Raw genomic sequence first — 18,037 nt, 5'->3', positions numbered from 1 at the left:
AGAGAAGTTTGAAGGAAGAGGAGGAGACTGGAACGGAAAGGAGGAAGAGCAGGAGGGAGGGAGAGAGAAGCCGCATCAGGACAATATGGCGGGTGCCATTAAGATTCTACGCTGTACCTTTACAGGTTGTTACAAATGTTTTTAAAGGATGAATGGTACTGGGCTTTGTATGTTTAGGTGAGCAATTATATCTTACCAATTGGATCAAGGATTATTGTGTTGTGTGTTCTTTCATGTGACGATTTGAGTGTAGGAAAATGTGCAGCACAGGAGACACTGGGCTGCCAAGGAGTTGGGATGTGTTTCCACCAAGATATCTAGCAGATCTCTTGGGGCACCACAGTGCCAGACCTAGTGGGGATGAAAGACAACAATACTTTTTTTATTTTTTTTATATTTTTACAACAACAGACGTGACTCTCACTGAGGCTGGACTGGTGGTGATTTATACCCATGTTTGCTCTCAGCTTCCTGATATGATTTAGTAAGAATTGCTATGAGTAGATGTGCATTCTGAAGATTTAAGCTAGATATGACTGATTTTTTTATATACAAATTTAGGTTTGTGATTCTTTTAAGATTCCTACAAGATTATTTTTAGAGGTAAATAGCAAAACAATTACTCCTTTCTTTGTCACCACAATTTGCTGCCTGCCAGAAAGAGAAACTGGCTGTGAAAACTACCTCGCTTGCTCATACCTTGTTAATCTATGACAAGTTGCTTAGTTAAAAATGTCCATGGGTTTTTGGAAACAATGTGATTTCTTTACCTGTTCTACATAATGATATTTCTTATAAAGGTATTGGGGAACACACTGCTTTTTTCATAATCATTTTCTAGAAGAGAGCTAAAATATAATCACATTGAAATTTTATACTGCTTGAAAGATTTGGCTGGGATATATAATCTATGGAAGAAAAAATAAACAGTGGAGGGCTAGAACATTGTTCCTTTCATTCATCAACTATGTATGTAAATGTGTGTGTGTGTGTGTGTGTGTGTGTGTGTGTGTGTAAGTGTGTGTAAAGCTTGCCTCAGTGTGTGTTGGAGCTTGCTCCATTCACCAACTGAATGTTTACCTGCATGTATGTGTATGTGTGAAATGCTTGGAGCCTGCTTGTTGGAGTTTCACGCTAACCATTCTATGTGTGAATGTGTATATGTCTGTAGTTATATATGTATATATGTATGTATGTACATATTTGTGTGTATGAAGTTATTAAAATCTGCCTTTTGTTTCATCCACTCTGTGTGTGTGTGTCTGTGTGTCTGTGTGTGTGTGAATTTTCTCTTTTTCTTTCTCTTTTTTTCCAGCCCTAGGGAGTTAAAAGAATTCATAGTTTTTCCACTAGCCACAGAGAACACCAGCCCCAGTAGATTAAGCTTTGTTCCCTCTGAGAAAGTGTGCTGAGTAAGTTCTCTCATCGCTGGTTGCCATTGGCAGCAGCCCTGTAGGTATCTGGATCCACCCTCAGCAGCAGCTCTAAGCACTGACCCCCAATGGCTGCCTGCCTCATTTAACCCACTACGTGGATGCCAAAGCCAGTCATTGGCAAAGAATCAACAACTCACCAACATATGGTTACCACCAAAGTCCAACTTGGTGAGCCAGTGAGTTTTATTGAGGTTCTGTTGAAAGATCCCCGAAGAGAGACCCTTTCTAAAGTCGCGGGAAATCTCGAACCCCAGACACAGAGAGACCATTTTGGATGTAATAAGCAAAGGCGAGGTTTATTACGGAGACCTATTACAGAGATCTCCAGGCCGACACGTATCCCGCGCAGGAGACAGAGGTGTCGACCACGAAACTCAAAAGTCAGAGGGTTATATAGAGAAGGCTAGGGGGTTTTGGCGTGGTTACATACAATTGGCTCATTCAAACATAGCAGTGAGAACAAAGCAGAAAGAGTACGTGTTAGAAGTCAGGGGCTTATCAGGGTCTGGAGGATGGCCCTGAGTGTGCTAGGGGGAGATGTCTTCCTGCCAGACGTCCCATGAATCAGTCCCATTAACTCAGGCTGGTTCCTGCATTCCTTTTCCTTATTTTTATGGCTTGCTAGTCCTGCCTGGACAGTGTTTCCTGTGCTCCTTTATCTTTATGGCCTGCTAGTCCTGGCTGTAGGGCTTAGCCCTCGGTCTGTGGCCTTTTGGGGTTTATTCTTTTAATTTTGTATCTGTGGCCCTTTGGGGTTTATTCTTTTAATTTTGTATCTCCAAACCTAGAATTCGTATAATTCTCCTTTCACTGTATGGTAATATGGATGAGAGGCTACTTACAGGAGCTGAAGTGACTCAGAGACAGCTGCACCAGCAAAGCCCACCCTTTTAACGTTACTGTTTTTCAAAACCTATTTTTAATGATGGTCCTTAAACACTTTAACCTCCCTTCTATCCCACCACCCACCAGAGGTGGTGGGAAAGAAAGGATCCAGGGAAGTGGACATGTTTAGAAATAGTTCTTTGGAGCAACTCCCACCTGTGTCATCAAGAAATCAGCAGTTCAGTCAGCAGGAGGGACCGGGACCAACAGGAATGCCAGGAAAAGTTCTTGGCTGTGCCTGTCTTAGCGAAGCCCTACACAGTTAGCTGTACCAGCAATCCAAGCTCAGCCTAGCCCAGCCTTTGTTACTCTCCATTGAGTTCTATTCATACTTCCTCTAAACATCACATGTCCTCCACAGGTCTTGCCTCAGATCATGTGTCTGTCTTAGCTGACATCACTCTGCCAATCAGCCAGAATCTGCAGAAGCTGCAAGAAATTGCAGCACACCATAACTCTATGGAGTCCCGACAAACGGAGCTCAATTACTCAATGTAAGGTGTACCAATACATGTGCGCTGATAGCGAAGAATCCTTCATCACATGTCCTTTCATGTGCTTCCTTTAGCAGAACATCCTTTCACCTTCGTAAGTCTGCTTTATAGCCTTGTCAGCAAAACATTCCTTCATGTGTTTGCCCCAGCAAAACACCATCCAACAAAAGTAGCTTTCCAAAGAACCCTCAAGTTTCCATCCCAGCTCACAAAATCTGGAAATCCATAGTATTTTGGACAGCCTACCAGCAGCTCAAGGGGCTGGAAAGTATCCTTTCCAGGTAGCTTGACCTGGACTAGCAAGACTTTCTTCAGCAGCAGGGTCTTAAGGTAGAGGACCAGGGGATTAAAAAAATGATACTGGACAGTTGGGGTCAGGAGATTTTGTGCAAGCTAAGTCTTATGTCAAACCAAGAACAGCATCGTGTATACCATCCATTGTGGGGAAATGGGACAGAGTCCATGGAAAGCAGCCTGCAATAGGCCGAAGTCAGCAGGAAGCTAATTCAGCAACATTTTATAAAGGGAACACAGACCGTCTCAAGTACAACACGAAGTGCGCACCTGCCTTGGGATTGATAACTCCGGTCTCTTCAGACGGGGAAAGTCGGGTTCCCACGAACTGAAACTCCTTCAAGGCTCTGGTCCAAGCCCTAGACTGGACATTTCCAAGTCTACCCCTGGGCAGGGGCACAGAAGTCTTGTTCTCTTTGTCCTGTCATCAGGGCCTCTGAGAAAGCTTTGGAGTGGGCTGGTTCCCAAAAGCAGTTCCATTAGTCTGAGCCACTCCAAGGCCATCAGTTAGTCTCTGCTTCTTCTAGGTGGCTTGGCTGATCAGTTCCTTTCAGATAGCTTGACTGGAATCCCCTCCTGCGCACATCAGATTGTCTGAAAGTGTTTCTCGGTGGTCCTTGTAGTTTACAGACACTTGTTGGGTGCGTGTCCTAGTTAATCTGGTTGGTTTCAGGGCTTTCTTCACTATTCATTTGGTGAACAATAATGAAATAAAGTAGAAAAGACATTGCATCAGAACAATCTGGCTTGGGTCCATCTTCCTGATGAGGCTGTCTGCATGGAGATCCTAATTGGGATCCTAATGAAGATGGGCTGTCACATCTAGAGAGATATTACAGGTATGTCCTGGGAGGTCTAAGGAAAGAGGAACCAAGCCAAGAGTTTATTTATGAGCCAAGAGATACAAAAAGAGCCAATGAACTTCCACCTGAATTCTTGGAATGCATACATTACGTGCATCTGTAATATGTCAACACTGCTCGTCCAGGCCAGGCAGTGTCAAGATGGTAAATACAGTCTGTACTTCACAAAGCTCTCTGACATTCGAAAGAAAATTTAAAAACCTCAGCATTGGGGAGGCAGAAAACATAGCAAGTCCATAGCCAGCCATAGTTACAGGGTGAGCCCCTGTCTAAAATGATAATTTACAAAATGTAGAAAGAAATATGGTTACAATTTCCTCTCAACCCATGTAGCCTGCCTTCCAAGTATGTAACAACTGGACAGACATCTTGTACGCACACTAGCCACTATCTCCCTGGAAGAAGTCTTCGGAAGCAGAAGACTGGGAACACAGAGCAAGTCTTTCAAAGAGACTCAGGCAAGTATACAGCTCTGACATCCAACTAAAGGGCTCCCATCCCCCGTCTTGAGTAAAACTGCCTGCTACAGAATTCTCTAGAGAAGCAATAGCAGTGATCAGCATTTCTAGAACCCAGAGAACCAGTGTTTTCTCGGCCCTCTGGAAATGCTTCTCAGGATTTAAGTTGCAGAAGGCCAAAGGGCCTTGTGCACACAGATAAACGCTGGAGAAGCCAGGGAAGTTAAACATGCAGCTTACCCTTCAAGGAAATGAAGTGCTTAGCTGCTCTTCCTGGAATGTCAGGAATGATGTGGTTTTACAACCTGGTGATCCACTGCTGTCTGATGAGACAGGCTGGGCACATGTCTCCCAGAATTTACTGACCTCATCTCTTTTCTCCTAAATCTTGAGCATTGCTTTTAGACCATAAAGCCATTCTCAGGAGTGATGTGACTTGTGCTTTATCACAGCTTAAGTGACTTTGTGCTATCTTAGGGCCAGGCCAGTCCTGACTCCCATAGGCACTGTGCTTACCTCAGTCAAACTTCCTAGACCCCAAGTCTCTGTGTCCACAGTACCTTTTCTTGTGTAAGAAGCCGGATGTACTTTGTAAAGCAGCTCAGTGCAAACCTGTCTTAAGTTGTTGTGCCCGTGGGACTGAGGTGTTCTCTGAACACCTTTTTCCAGAATCGTGCTGTGCGTCAAGGTGGCTAAAGTACAGTGGCCCGGGCCAGACTCTCGAAGTCCTGCTCCAGCCCTGGGTACAATAAAATCGGGCTGAGTGGAGTTTCCTTCTCTCCTCACCCTGATGGTTTCCCCTGCCTGCTGTAAAGCCTGCTGAATCACCACAGCTGGTGACGAAAATGGGACACAGGATCCCCAGAGAAGGTTTGAAAAGTTTTCTTTAAATAGAAATTAGGAGCTTAGAAAATTCAGTCCTCCCACCCCTGGGAAATTAACATGGATTCTTCTCAGTTCTTTGAAACGAAGCATTTTGTACAGTTATTGAGATATTTGTTTGTAGCGGCTTGTGTTTTCATGCTAATTACGTTACCCAAAAACCTGTTTGCGGTGCAGCAGGTAGGACTAAAGGAAGCCTGTCCCCAGTTGGTTTTTGACTGGTCAATAGTTATCAGCCGATGACCAATGACTGGGCAGGGAAACAGAGGCGGGACTTTTAGGATTCCTGCGAAGGGACGGAGAAGGGGATTCTGCTCTGAAGAGCGCTTAGGGGATGAAATGTGCAGGAGGGAGACAAAGCACTAGCATGTTACTTGAAATCTACAGACATTATCCAAAAGTTTCCCTGTTAAGATTTTTAAAGACACCTCCATGGATGTTGCCTAAAATTATATGTAAAATCCTATAAATTCAGTATTTTCAAATCTAGTAGAGATTTCTTTTAATGTTTTTATATAGGACTTTTAAAGGGGCAAGGAACATGCATTCTACATACAAATGTCATGTGTTTTTCAAAGATTTTTTTTCCCATCATAGGAGATAGAGTTCAAAAGTTTAAGCTTGCTGTGATCAGTAAGCTTTTGTTAGATGTTTCTCAGTCATTGAATGATTTAGCTCTGCCATGTATTTACATTTGGATGGCAGTTTATCGGGTGGACTACGAAGAATCAGAGACTTAAATCGTAATGGGAGACTGAACCCCCAGTGAACGTGATTGTTGGGGGGAGGGTGGTAATGGGGGAAGGATGGGGAGGGGAAGCCCATAGAGAAGGGGATGGGGAGGGGAGGGGGAGGGGAGGGGGAGGGGAGGGGGAGGGGAGGGGGAGGGGAGGGGGAGGGGAGGGGAGGGGAGATGTTGGCCTGGAAACCAGGAAGGGGAATAATAATTGAAATGTAAATAAGAAATTTTAGTTAATAAAGATAAAAAAATTTTAGTTAATAAAGATAAAAAAAAGAAGGGATGTAGAAGAGCCAAAAAAAAAAAATCTGTAACAAAAATTTAGCTTAAAACTTGTAACAAGATGGCTAAACCTATGCATTGGTCATTTTAATTTGCTATAGCATAATATATGTATATACATATATTAAGAATCATATATATGTAAACACACACACAATTAATCTCTTGCTTAAAAAATTAATTCTGCGGGGTTGGGGATTTAGCTCAGTGGTAGAGCGCTTGCCTAGCAAGCGGAAGGCCCTGGGTTCAGTCCCCAGCTCCGAAAAAAAGAAAAAAGAAAAAAAATTAATTCTGCTACACCATAGCATATAAAATAGATTTTTTAAAATAACAGCCACAGGTTTTGACTGGTGGGTCATGAGGATAAAAAGACTCTGTGCCTGGCAGCCATCTTTACTGAGGTTAAAGAATACGTACCGTGTAATTTCACCACCGTCTTAAGGTGACCACATAGTATAAAGCAACTATACTTTCATAAGCCTTCTGTTTATTATTTATATCTTCTGCTTAGACTAAGGAGACAACCACAAGACTCTAGGATAGTTTGGGTTGGAATGGATTTGTATGATGATAAAAATCTAAGGTTATAAAGGTACACTTGGGTTAACAAAAACTAACTTGGAGATGTATGTCTAAAACTATAAAATCTTAATCGTATGAAAGGTACCAAATTGAAAGCTGGTAAAGATAATTAAGAGGTGCAAATGATCAGACATCTTATAAATAGTCAAATTCTTCAAAGGGCTCAAAACTAAGTCTGTAGTGATACTAACTACTAATATGGTTTATTTAAAAAGACAAATTCTGTTTTCAAGATTAAGCATAAAAACATATTTAAAAAATTGTTTTAAATCAGCTATATTTAATAGATGGTTGGCTGCTCAAATCCTGTAGCCTTTCAATAATGGTGAAATTGGAGCTGAGGAATGTCAAAGCTGAGACCATACCACACAATGGTTCTCATTTAAGAGATTTCCTGGGGGGTGGGAGGAGCAAAGGTCATCTGAAACTGGAGACTTGAAAGGGGATAGGGACTGAGTGGGGTGGGGAGACTGATAGAGGACCACTGCCACCTTTAAAGGACACACATGTTGTATAGGGAAAATACCCAACTCATGGCAACAGTGGGAATGTGTCACATTTGGCAGTGGGGGTGAGGACTGGGGGTTGGTGAAGACGGCATGGCTTCTGGTGCTGAGTCCCTGAAAGCAAGCTGATGGAGTGGCTGGTTTCTAACAGCACTGCAAATATTCGCAAAATAGGAACTTTTGTCTTTTATTACTAAAAACTTCATCTTAAAATTCATATTTTTATACAACACAACAAAAACTTTCAGGATAGCAACATAAACAAGCTTGGGGTGGATCCTAAAAGGAAATAGGAGTAAATCAAAATCATGAAAGTTTTAAAAAGTCTTTCTTCTGCGTAATACTAAATGGCCAATAAATACAAACACAATTACCTGTTTCTAAACTTTTTCTTGGAGACCAGAAATGCAATCGGTAAGAATTAGATTATTTTGAAGTTGGTTTGATCTAAAGTCATTTGGTGCAGCCTGAGAATCTGTTGCATCACACTGCCTACCGAGCGCAGTAAGCACTCACGCCTCTAGCAGGTGAGTTCTCCCTCCGTGAAATTGTATGCTTTGTTATTACTCGCCTTTCTGTTTGGCTTTCATTTAAATACTAGCTGGATTCGAACTTTCATACTTACATGGGGAATCTCAACTGTGTTCTCCTTTGGGGTGTTCTGTGGTTATTCTTCAGCACTTCTAAATACCCTGTTACCTAATAAAAGAGTCTTAATCTCAAAGTTAAAATCACCCTGAATTTTAAAGATATCAAATCTTATAGCCTTAAGTTTAAATCTTTAAAGAAAATTAATAATCACTGTTAATTACGTAGTTTTTTTTTTAATTTTATACTTTTCCTTGGTCTGATAGATGGTCAGGTACCAGAAAAGGCAAACTTAAAGAGAGCTCACAGTCACCTACCCATGATTAAAGGCACTTTTATACAGTATAAAGAGATTATTTTAAAAAAAAGAGAGATTATTTTATTCTAAGTGCCTAGTGCATAGTTAGCAATGAGTGGATGCCAGCTTGAGACTTGAGACTATGACTGCCTGTGTCTTGGTCATTCTCTGTGACGAGGTATGTAGAAAATCTGAGCCAACGCTCTCCACAGGCATGTACAGTGCCCCTCCCTAACTAGTCAGCTGCCGAACAGATCCCCATACAGGGCATGATTCCCTGGGGCTCCAGGAAATACCATTATCTCCTCTGGATCTTTGTCAAATAACTCTATACATGTCCTTCCTAGGACCCTTATTCCGACTAAGTGCAATAATGGTTCCTCTTAAGCTAGAAAATAATTTAAGGAATTTTAATACCAATCATGTTACTAAAATCCCTTACTATACACAGGACAAAGCTGTTATAAAACACCATCAAATGCTTACCTGGCAAATCTTTAAAAATTAAAAAGCAGGTAAAGGGCTTTGGCCACTTAGATCCCCATGGGCTATACTACATTTAGCTATCTTAACTTTCAATTCTTTTCACATTAAAGGATTTTTTTTGTTGCTGCCCAAGAAAGAGAGTCACAAGCTAAAGCAAATGCTAAGTAAAAAGACAGAGCCTGAGGTTCCGTTGACACTGAGGCAAAGTTATGTTTATGTCTTTCCTGACAAATGAACAAAGTCCCAGAGGGCTCCTGATTTGATGCATCCAACAAGGACACCCAGAGTGCACTGGGCAAACGGGGAACCATCAAGAGTCTTCAAGCTGAGATTGGGAGAAACAAAGACACCATATGACAGACCCCAGAAGTGATGCTGTTAAATTTAACTGAGTGTACAGCACATTAACCGTCAGCTTGTCTATGCAGAATCCTTTTGTCAGAGGGGATAAAGGACGCACCTCTGACACAGTGCGGTATCTTTGCCAAGCTAAGCATTGTTTTTACACTTTAAATGCCCATTCCAGAAATAGTTACTGGAATACAGAGAGAAACCTCTAAAATAATCTGTATGATTAGCAGAAATGACTATTATTACAGCAAAATTACTGGTAGGAATCAACCAGGAGATGGGTGAACTAAGAACCACAGTTTTACAAAATAGAGCAACTATGTATTATTTGTGGCACAAGCGTAGTCTCGGTCGTCAACAATTTCCTGGTCTGTGTTGCTTTAAAGGGTCAGATTTTTCTCATATGGCCCCCTGAGGCTAAGATTGCCTCTCTCTTTCCTTGGTCCTCTGTTAACTAGTCTTATAATTCTCTTATGCTTGCTACAGTAATTAGACTGGTCACAGAAACAAGGCATTCAACCACAGCCTCCATTACAGCTGCTACTTTTTCTTTAAAAAACTTAGAAATGGGGAGCTGCAGAGTGCAAAAGAGCCTTGTGCACACAAATGCTGGAGAAGCCAGGGAAGTTAAACATGCAGCTTACCCTTCAAGGAAATGAAGTGCTTAGCTGCTCTTCCTGGAATGTCAGGAATGATGTGGTTTTACAACCTGGTGATCCACTGCTGTCTGATGAGACAGGCTGGGCCCTTGTCTCCCTGAATTTACTGACCTCATCTCTTTCCTCCTAAATCTTGAGCATTGCTTTTAGACCATAAAACCATTCTCAGGAGTGATGTGACTTGTGCTTTATCACAGCTTAAGTGACTTTGTGCTATCTTAGGGCCAGGCCAGTCCTGACTCCCATAGGCACTGTGCTTACCTCAGTCAAACTTCCTAGACCCCAAGTCTCTGTGTCCACAGAACCTTTTCTTGTGTAAGAAGCTGGATGTACTTAGTAAAGCATCTCAGTGCAAACCTGTCTTAAGTTGTTGTGCCCGTGGGACTGAGGTGTTCTCTGAACACCTTTTTCCAGAATCGTGCTGTGCGTCAAGGTGGCTAAAGTACAGTGGCCCGGGCCAGACTCTCGAAGTCCTGCTCCAGCCCTGGGTACAATAAAATCGGGCTGAGTGGAGTTTCCTTCTCTCCTCACCCTGATGGTTTCCCCTGCCTGCTGTAAAGCCTGCGGGGGAATCACCGCGTCATGTCATGAGTTCTGCATTCCCAGTTGCTCTGTACATCTTAGGTGGAGAACTGTTACCTAATCTGCAGGCACAAATTTATGTATTTTTCCCCCCTAAAACCTGACAACTTCTCTGCAGGTCCTTCCAGAACACATCTGACAATTCATCCTGAAGCTACATACAAAGGAGCTTGATTGTCATGTGAAATAAAGGACTGACCGAGGTAAGTCTAGCTGTATGGGCTTCTAGGGAATTTGAGAAGTCTCAAAGAGCTTCTTCTTCTGTAAGCATTCATCTAAAAGACACTCCTGAATTCAAAGTGAAATGCAGTACTCCACACCCAGGGAAGCCTAGACAAAGCTAATCTGGAAGTTAATTTTTCCCAGTGTGTGAGCTTATTAGACCTTGTCAGCATCCTTAATGAGAGTCCCACGCTACCAGTGAAGATGTCCCATTCTGATGAGCACTCATCTGTACAAGAGTTGTCAGCCATCATTGATATTGTGCATTGATATTGTCCCTGCCTGTACCAGCTGACTGATGGCATGCTGGGGCATGTTTGTGGTTTCCAGTTTGGACTTGGAGACACATTGTGAATGTTCCATTTGACTCAGAATCTCAGCCTCTGTTCACCTTTGGGTGAAAAGACCCTGACTCACATTTAGAACAGTAAATCTAGGGGCTAAAGAGATGGCTCAGCCTCTAAGATCTCTGGCCAATCTTCCAGAGGACTCAGGTTTAATTTGAAGCATTTATATACCAGCTTACAACTGTAACTCCAGTCCCAGGTGATCTGATGCTTTCATGTGACCTATCAGGACACTGCACAACACTGTCCACAGACCAGTACAAGCAAGACACTCATACACATAAAAAACAAAAGAAAATAGTTCCATTGAACAGTGCTATCTCGGGGGGGGGGGGTTGTGGGTTTCTCAATAATCTTTGGGGACATTGGGTCAAAATTTTAAAGATTTAGCATTGAAAGGGAGGGAGTTGCTTACCGAGGACTTCTGATAATGACCAATTCCTTTCAGTAATATTTAACTAACACCAGAGAGCATTTACATCATCTGATTGCCTGTGGGCTTGTAGCATAAACACCTAAGTCTTCCATGAGCTTCTTGGGTCTCCTCCTTGAAAAATAAGCCTGATCAGGAGCCAGAAGTAGACAATTTCATAAGCAGAACCCCTTTAAATAACAATAGGGTGTTCCCTGGGTATGGTAGGTTGCTACAGAATTTGGATCCCAAACTTTGGCCTCCTGGGCTAAACCCCTTTAGGAAGCTTAGCAGGGAAATGAATGGAAAGGATTGGATTGAGTCTGGCAATACCAACAGGCTTCGAAGGAGAGGGGCTGCAGCCATTGCCGGAGAACTCTTGCAGGAAGCAAAAGAGGTCTTTCCCAGGCCACTGCGGTGGATGTGCCATCCCGAGGGATGACCTTCTTAGAAAAAATGGAATATGTGACTCACTGCAGGACAGATGGAGGAATGTCAAGCCATTCTACCTAATAATCCTCTGCTGATATAAACCTAGCTACTCTCCTTCGGGGCCCAGAATGGAAGCCTTTACTACATGAATGCACCAAGCTAATAGATGAAATCTACCTTGTAGATTTGACTTACCCTGGCAGAAGGTGACTGCACCCTGTCCACTGAGGAAGCAGCTACCTACATCTACCAGTGCAGTGGAATTGCTAGGTGTGCTGTGGTTACTCTAGGAGAAACCAACCAGTCCAAAGTGCTGCCACCAAGAATGTCTACCCAGAAAGCTCAGCTCGTTGACCTGATGAGCATTTGAACTGTCAGCAGGGAATCCAGCCAATAGTTATACTGACCCTAGGTGTACGTTTGCAGTTGAACATGCTCACAGTTCTATTTGGAAAGAAAAGGAACAGGTCAATCCAGTAAGAAAGAAATCAAGCACACAGTGGAGATTCTTAGACCACTGGAAGCTGCCTGCTCTTGAACGGGTGGTATTAGTGTTCTGGCCACAAGAATGGTGCTGCTTCATTGGTCAGCAGAAACAACTAGCCTGAGAGAACAATTAAAGAGACCTGAATTCCCACAATGCCATGCCACCCCTTTCTATACTTTGCTGGATTGAAATTGTACCTCAGTATTCTACTCAGATGCTTTTAAAGCTGTTGATGTGATTCAGTGACTCCAACTCTTATAATCACAAAAGAAAAAAGGAAAAGCACTCTCTCTGGCCCATTTAGTAAATCCAGTTGTTAAGCAATTGCATGAGTCTACTATTTGGGACTCCAGTTGGGAGAAATACTACAAATAATTACATTAAGTCTTGAGTTTTAGGCCTCAGACTCTCTAAAGCTATAGTAAGGACAACTACTCAATGTACAGTTTGTCAGGAAAACACTCCCTCACCCCCGAACCAAAAGGACTTAAAACACTAGTGAGGGCAGTATTCATTTGAGAATTGGCACGTTGATTTTACTCTAATATCAAGGCCAAGAAGGTTCAAATATATGTTGGTTTTAATGACCTGTTGGGGAGACAGATTAAAAAATTCTTCATAGAATTGAGAAGTTATCAAATCCTTGCTGAGGAAAAGTATTACTTATGAACTGTTTCTAAGATTGAACAAAGAGTAAACAAAGAATTAGGCATAAACGGTACATTACACAGAGCCTGAAGCCTCAAGGTAGAGAAAATGACCCACACTGTAAAAGTATGGTCACTAAGTTGTACCAAGAAACATATCACTGGGACAAAGCCTTGTCTATTGGCCTTGCTCAGGGTGAGGTTTGCTTCCTGAGTTAGGCTCAGTTTGAGTCAACATGAGATTGTCTATGGGTGACTAGTTCAGACCAAATGTATACTAAGTAGCACATTATAAACCACCAACCAATGAATACACCTGGAATGACCCACGACTCCAGCCACATATGTAGCAGAAGAAGGCGTTGTCCAGCATCAATAGGAGGAAAGACCCTGGGTCCTGTGAAGACTCATTTCCGCAATGTAGGATAATGCCAGGGCGTTGAGGTTGGAATGGGTGGGTAGGAGAGGGAGCATCCTCATAGAAGCTGGGGGAGGGAAGTATAGGAGAGAAGGGAAAGAAGATAACGATTGAAATGTAAAGACATAAAATATCCAAGAAAAATTTAAAAATAAACTGAACATTAAGAATCATGTACATTATCAAAGGCAATTTTAGATTTAATCAAATATGTGCAAGTGTTAATGAGTCTGTCCTTACAGGTCCTGTGTATTCATTAAAACTGGCAGATCATGTTCTGTTGCAATACCTGGAAGTGGGATCAGAAGGCTAAGAAGTAGCCTGGCCCCTGGGAATCGCTTCTGGAGACACTAACAACAGGGCAAGTCGCTGAACAGAAACATTAGATACGCCGCACCACGGTAAAAAGGTGTGTGAAGACCAATGGACAATCCAGCAAACAGGGGACTTGAAGCTGACTCTAAAAAGACAATGCTAACTGTGCTGCTCTTTATGCCTTTTGACCCTCCTGGGAGATACCACAGCATTTAAGAAGGATGAGATTGTATGGGTTTACTTAACAGAAAATATTTTAAATAACTCTGACTTTGGCATTAGAGAGGATTTGTATTCCAAGGAGGTTTCTACATCATGCTTCATGGGTGTAGGCACAGACCTTGAGGATTTATGAAACTATACTTTATTCAAGAACATAAAGAAGCCGATGGACTTTTCTGACATCTATAACTGGGGGCCTGTTGTGACCAAGATAGAAACGGGGATGTTCAGCTTAAAATTGGCAGGTATCACATCTCCCAGGGATTGTGTTGTTTTTTCGGGGTGCACTAGAGATTGTGTAGATCACACAGAAAGTAGCCTCGTGAGATGCGGTTCTTTCTCCCTTATGTTATATGCTGTGGGCCACCTAAAGCTACCAACAGGGTGGTTCCTGCTGTGTGGAAAGACAGCTTACTCTTTTGTGCCTGCAAACAGTGCCGGGGGACCCTGCACCATAGGAAGAGTTACAGTACACATGTCTCAGAAAGCCACCCTGAAGCACAGAGTGAAAACAAAGAGGGAAATCTCCTCCCTGCTTACTTGTGGTGACAGAGTGCATCTGTGGAGAGCTGCAGAATATGCCTCTATGACCATCTTTGTAACACCAGAGATGACAGGATTCTTGAATGCAGAATTGGAATACCTGGCTTGCACTACCAGCAGAGCCTTAGACACAACATCCCATGCTACTGGGGCTGTTAGACAGGAATTAAGTCAAGTTAGGAAAGCCTCTGGGGAACTGCAGGCTATGGTAGATTATTTGTTACTGAGACAAAGCCATGGATGTGAACAGTTTAAAGGAAACTCTCATTTTGACCAGTTAGACAGTGCTCAATTAATCAACAAAAAGGCTAATATAATTAATGAGATTATCTCTAAAATGAAGAAGGGAGAGTGAGTCTTACTTTCTTACTCCCATGTGGAAGAGGCCTCATGGAGGCCTTCCTAATTTTCCTGATTTATTGTCTTTTATTTTGCACAACTGCTCACTATTGCATGAGGCCTATTGCAGAATGTATGGATATGTGTCAGAAAATTCCCTTATGGATAAAAATGAACTTACTGGGTTGGGGATTTAGCTCAGTGGTAGAGCACTTGCCTAGCAAGCACAAGGCCCTGGGTTTGGTCCCCAGCTCCGAAAAAAAGAAATAAAATAAAATAAAAAATAAAAAAAAATAAACTTACTGATAACAGACAGGTTGCCATTTCTCACATGCAGAGAAGATCTTGCAGAGGCAATAGTCATAAAGGGAGAAGAATAACAGACCAGGCTAGTACTGCGCTTTGTATTGCACACTAAGAAATGAATCCGTATGGGTCTACACTAATGGTTTGTTTTGAGTTAATCTACAACCATACATTACTAATGGCTTGTTTGTTCTGAGTTAATGCTCCAGTCCAGAAATGTGCAAAGAGTTAGTACCATCTGGCACTAACCCACCTGATATGACAGGAAGTACCTGGGTCCAGTATGAGGGCATCACAGACATCACCAGAGTCATCTGTGTCGCAGCCACCTAGCTGTGGAACACGTGGGGAACATGAACGAGTAACTTCCTTTGTTTAATTCCCCATAAATGGCTTGTTTGAGATGTGATAAGATATATTGGGAGAGTATTAGCCTCCCACCTCCTCAGATTGCCATCTGACTGAAGTACGACCTACATGTTCAAGTCCCATCTCTGCCTGTTAACATCCATGGTGACAGAAAAGCACGATCTTTGTCATCTTAGTTACAATTGCCTTTTTCCTTTTGAAAATAATGTGTATTATTGTGTGTGTGCCAGGATGTGCACACCATGACCTGTGCATGGAGGTGAGTTCTCTCAAACAAGAGCACCAATAAGCCTTAATTACAGCCACACCATTAGCTGTATCTCCTCTCCCACCCCAATACCAGAACAATACACCATTTTAGTCACCTCACAACTTCATCTACAATAAGTAAATCCTTAAGAATAAGTAAACCAAACTATATATGTATGTATACTTACATTACGCATTATTTTCATTCATGTATATGTGGGGGCAGAGCATATATGTAAATACATGTGTGCCTGGGAGGCCAGAGGTGTAGAATCTCCTAGAGCTATTACAGGCAGGTATTACCCACCTGTCACAAATGCAAGGTCATTTTGGGCTCTGAGGTGACTTATCCATCTTTCCAGTCCCCAGAGATAATGTTTTTTTTATTTTATTTCTAGATTTTGCTTAATCTTTGGACCTTGTAATGAACTATGTCTTTTGAGCAAATTAACTTCAAAATCTACAAAATTCTGTGCACACACTTGGATATGTATCTATTACTAAGACACTTAGAAATGTCTGTCTCTGAATGCCTATCCATAAAGTTTGTGCTATCCCTTATCTGTGCTTAATACATCCAGCTCTGGTTCATATAGATGTATGCTGAACATGGTGTAAGTCAAATGTTGGCCCGTAGTCTTTGGGCTGCATTGCCATACACTTGGTCTCCCTTCAAGTGAACATAAAAGGCTAAATCTTCTTCCTGTACGTTGCCACAAACTTGCCTTGTGGGCTTTCTGCATCCTTAGTAAGTGAAGATATTTTTCTAACCCTAGACATGTGTGTGCGTGTGTGTGTGTGTGTGTGTGTCTCTGTGTGTGTGTGTGTGTGTGTGTGTGTGTACACATGACTACTGGTCTCTTTCATCTTTCTTTGGAGTGAAAGATAGGCCTAGGTCTCTATAAGATGGGGGCTAGGGGCTCCATACTAGACAAGATGCGAGGTCATTCATGCGATAGTCATGCAAAATTAAATAAAGCAGAGGCCTTGCATCAACTCCCTTCATTCCAATCCCTTCACCTGAACTGACCTCCCTTTCTCCTGTGGTGATACTTAGGTCAGAAAGGAGAAAATGCAATCACAGTGCTCATAGTGGTACAGGATTTGCTGTTTTTTTTGGAAGGCAGGAGGTGGAGCAAGAGATAGAGGGTGGGCCTTGCTCAGGAAAAGCATTTGGTATTGCGCTTGTGGGTGTTAAGAGATGCACAAGCCCTACTTGCCTTTCCTGATCTTCATTTCTCCATCACAACAAACCCTGATTCATCCAGTCTATGGTACCTCTGGTCTGATGAGTGTAACTTGCTCCTAGTTATAACCTGCTTGCCTCTCAAGCACATCTTGGACTGCCTTGAGTTTATAATCTTCTCACAGCCACATGATGCAGTGATCCAATGGTATTAATACCAAGGACCAGGGAATCGAGGGAGCTAGCCAAGGTCATGTAAGCCCTTCAGTCTTCTAGAATGTGTACAGTACAGCTGAGCTGGAACCCCACATTTCTCATGCTTTCCAGCTGAACCAAGGGAGCAACTCCATCTTAAAGCTTGGCATCAAGTCCACAAACAGATAAAAACATCTCTGTAGTACTGTCAATCAGAAAAAGAAAGTATGGGCTGGAGCAATAACTCCCATGTTTAAGAGTGTTGTCTGTCCTTGCAGAGGACCCAGGTTTGGTATCCAGCATCCACATGGCAGCTGACAAACATCTGTAATTCCAGATCCAGGGGATCAGATGCCCTGTTCTGGCCTCCAAAGGCACTGCACAAATATGGTGCATGGTGATTATTTGGTATTCTGAAAATCTCTCTTACATTCCAAGACTAGAAATTTTGCTGAACCTCCCAGCCAGAGTTAGTGTTACACCTGGAAGTCACTTAAGACTATGATCACACTGTATTCTCAGCCTGTTTATTTAACCTGCTTTTAAGAGAACAACGTAACAGTCAGCTCACTCGTCTTGGATTTCCCATGTAATCAACATTTACAATCTAAACTAATGGATAGGAATCTTCTAAAATGAATATTTACCATAAATGTTGAATGTAACATTCATGAATGTTGAACACAACATGTGGCCATTGTTTGATAAATGACATTTGTAATACTCTTTGCTCTTTGCTACCTGAGTCAGTTGGACTCTGTTGGAGTCAGTGACTTCAAGCCTAGAAAAACTCCATGAAAGATTTCTATACAGTATCCCCATTTTCCCCCATGTGATGGTTTCTGTGCTGTTCAATAAAAGAGAGAGCAAAGTCCTTTGTTAGGGATTATGGTAGCTATTCTTTTTCTTTTTTGTCAACTTGATTACATCTGGAATTAACAAAAACCCAAGAGGCACAGTACA

The 18,037-nt window shown here is 42.3% G+C and overlaps 1 long non-coding RNA gene and 1 pseudogene across 2 annotated transcripts; one reads left to right on the top strand and one right to left on the bottom strand.

Moving 5' to 3' along the window:
* Positions 1-1,704: 1,704 nt before the first annotated feature.
* On the bottom strand, positions 1,705-15,202 carry LOC147995047 (uncharacterized). The gene is made up of 2 exons (XR_015686136.1): positions 15,073-15,202; positions 1,705-3,964 (listed from the first exon to the last, which is right to left on the bottom strand). It is a non-coding gene; the product is annotated as an uncharacterized LOC147995047 (long non-coding RNA).
* Positions 13,688-17,952, top strand: LOC147995046 (uncharacterized; annotated as a pseudogene). The gene has a single exon (XR_015686135.1). The product of XR_015686135.1 is annotated as an uncharacterized LOC147995046 (transcript).
* Positions 17,953-18,037: the final 85 nt, after the last annotated feature.

The sequence above is a fragment of the Rattus norvegicus genome, chromosome 4 (genome assembly GCF_021556685.1).
Source record: "Rattus norvegicus strain SHRSP/BbbUtx chromosome 4, alternate assembly SHRSP_T2T, whole genome shotgun sequence".
In the NCBI taxonomy this organism is placed as follows: domain Eukaryota; kingdom Metazoa; phylum Chordata; class Mammalia; order Rodentia; family Muridae; genus Rattus; species Rattus norvegicus.
The sequence above is the reverse complement of the archived record's forward strand: the minus strand, read 5'-3'. Positions and strand labels throughout refer to the sequence as shown.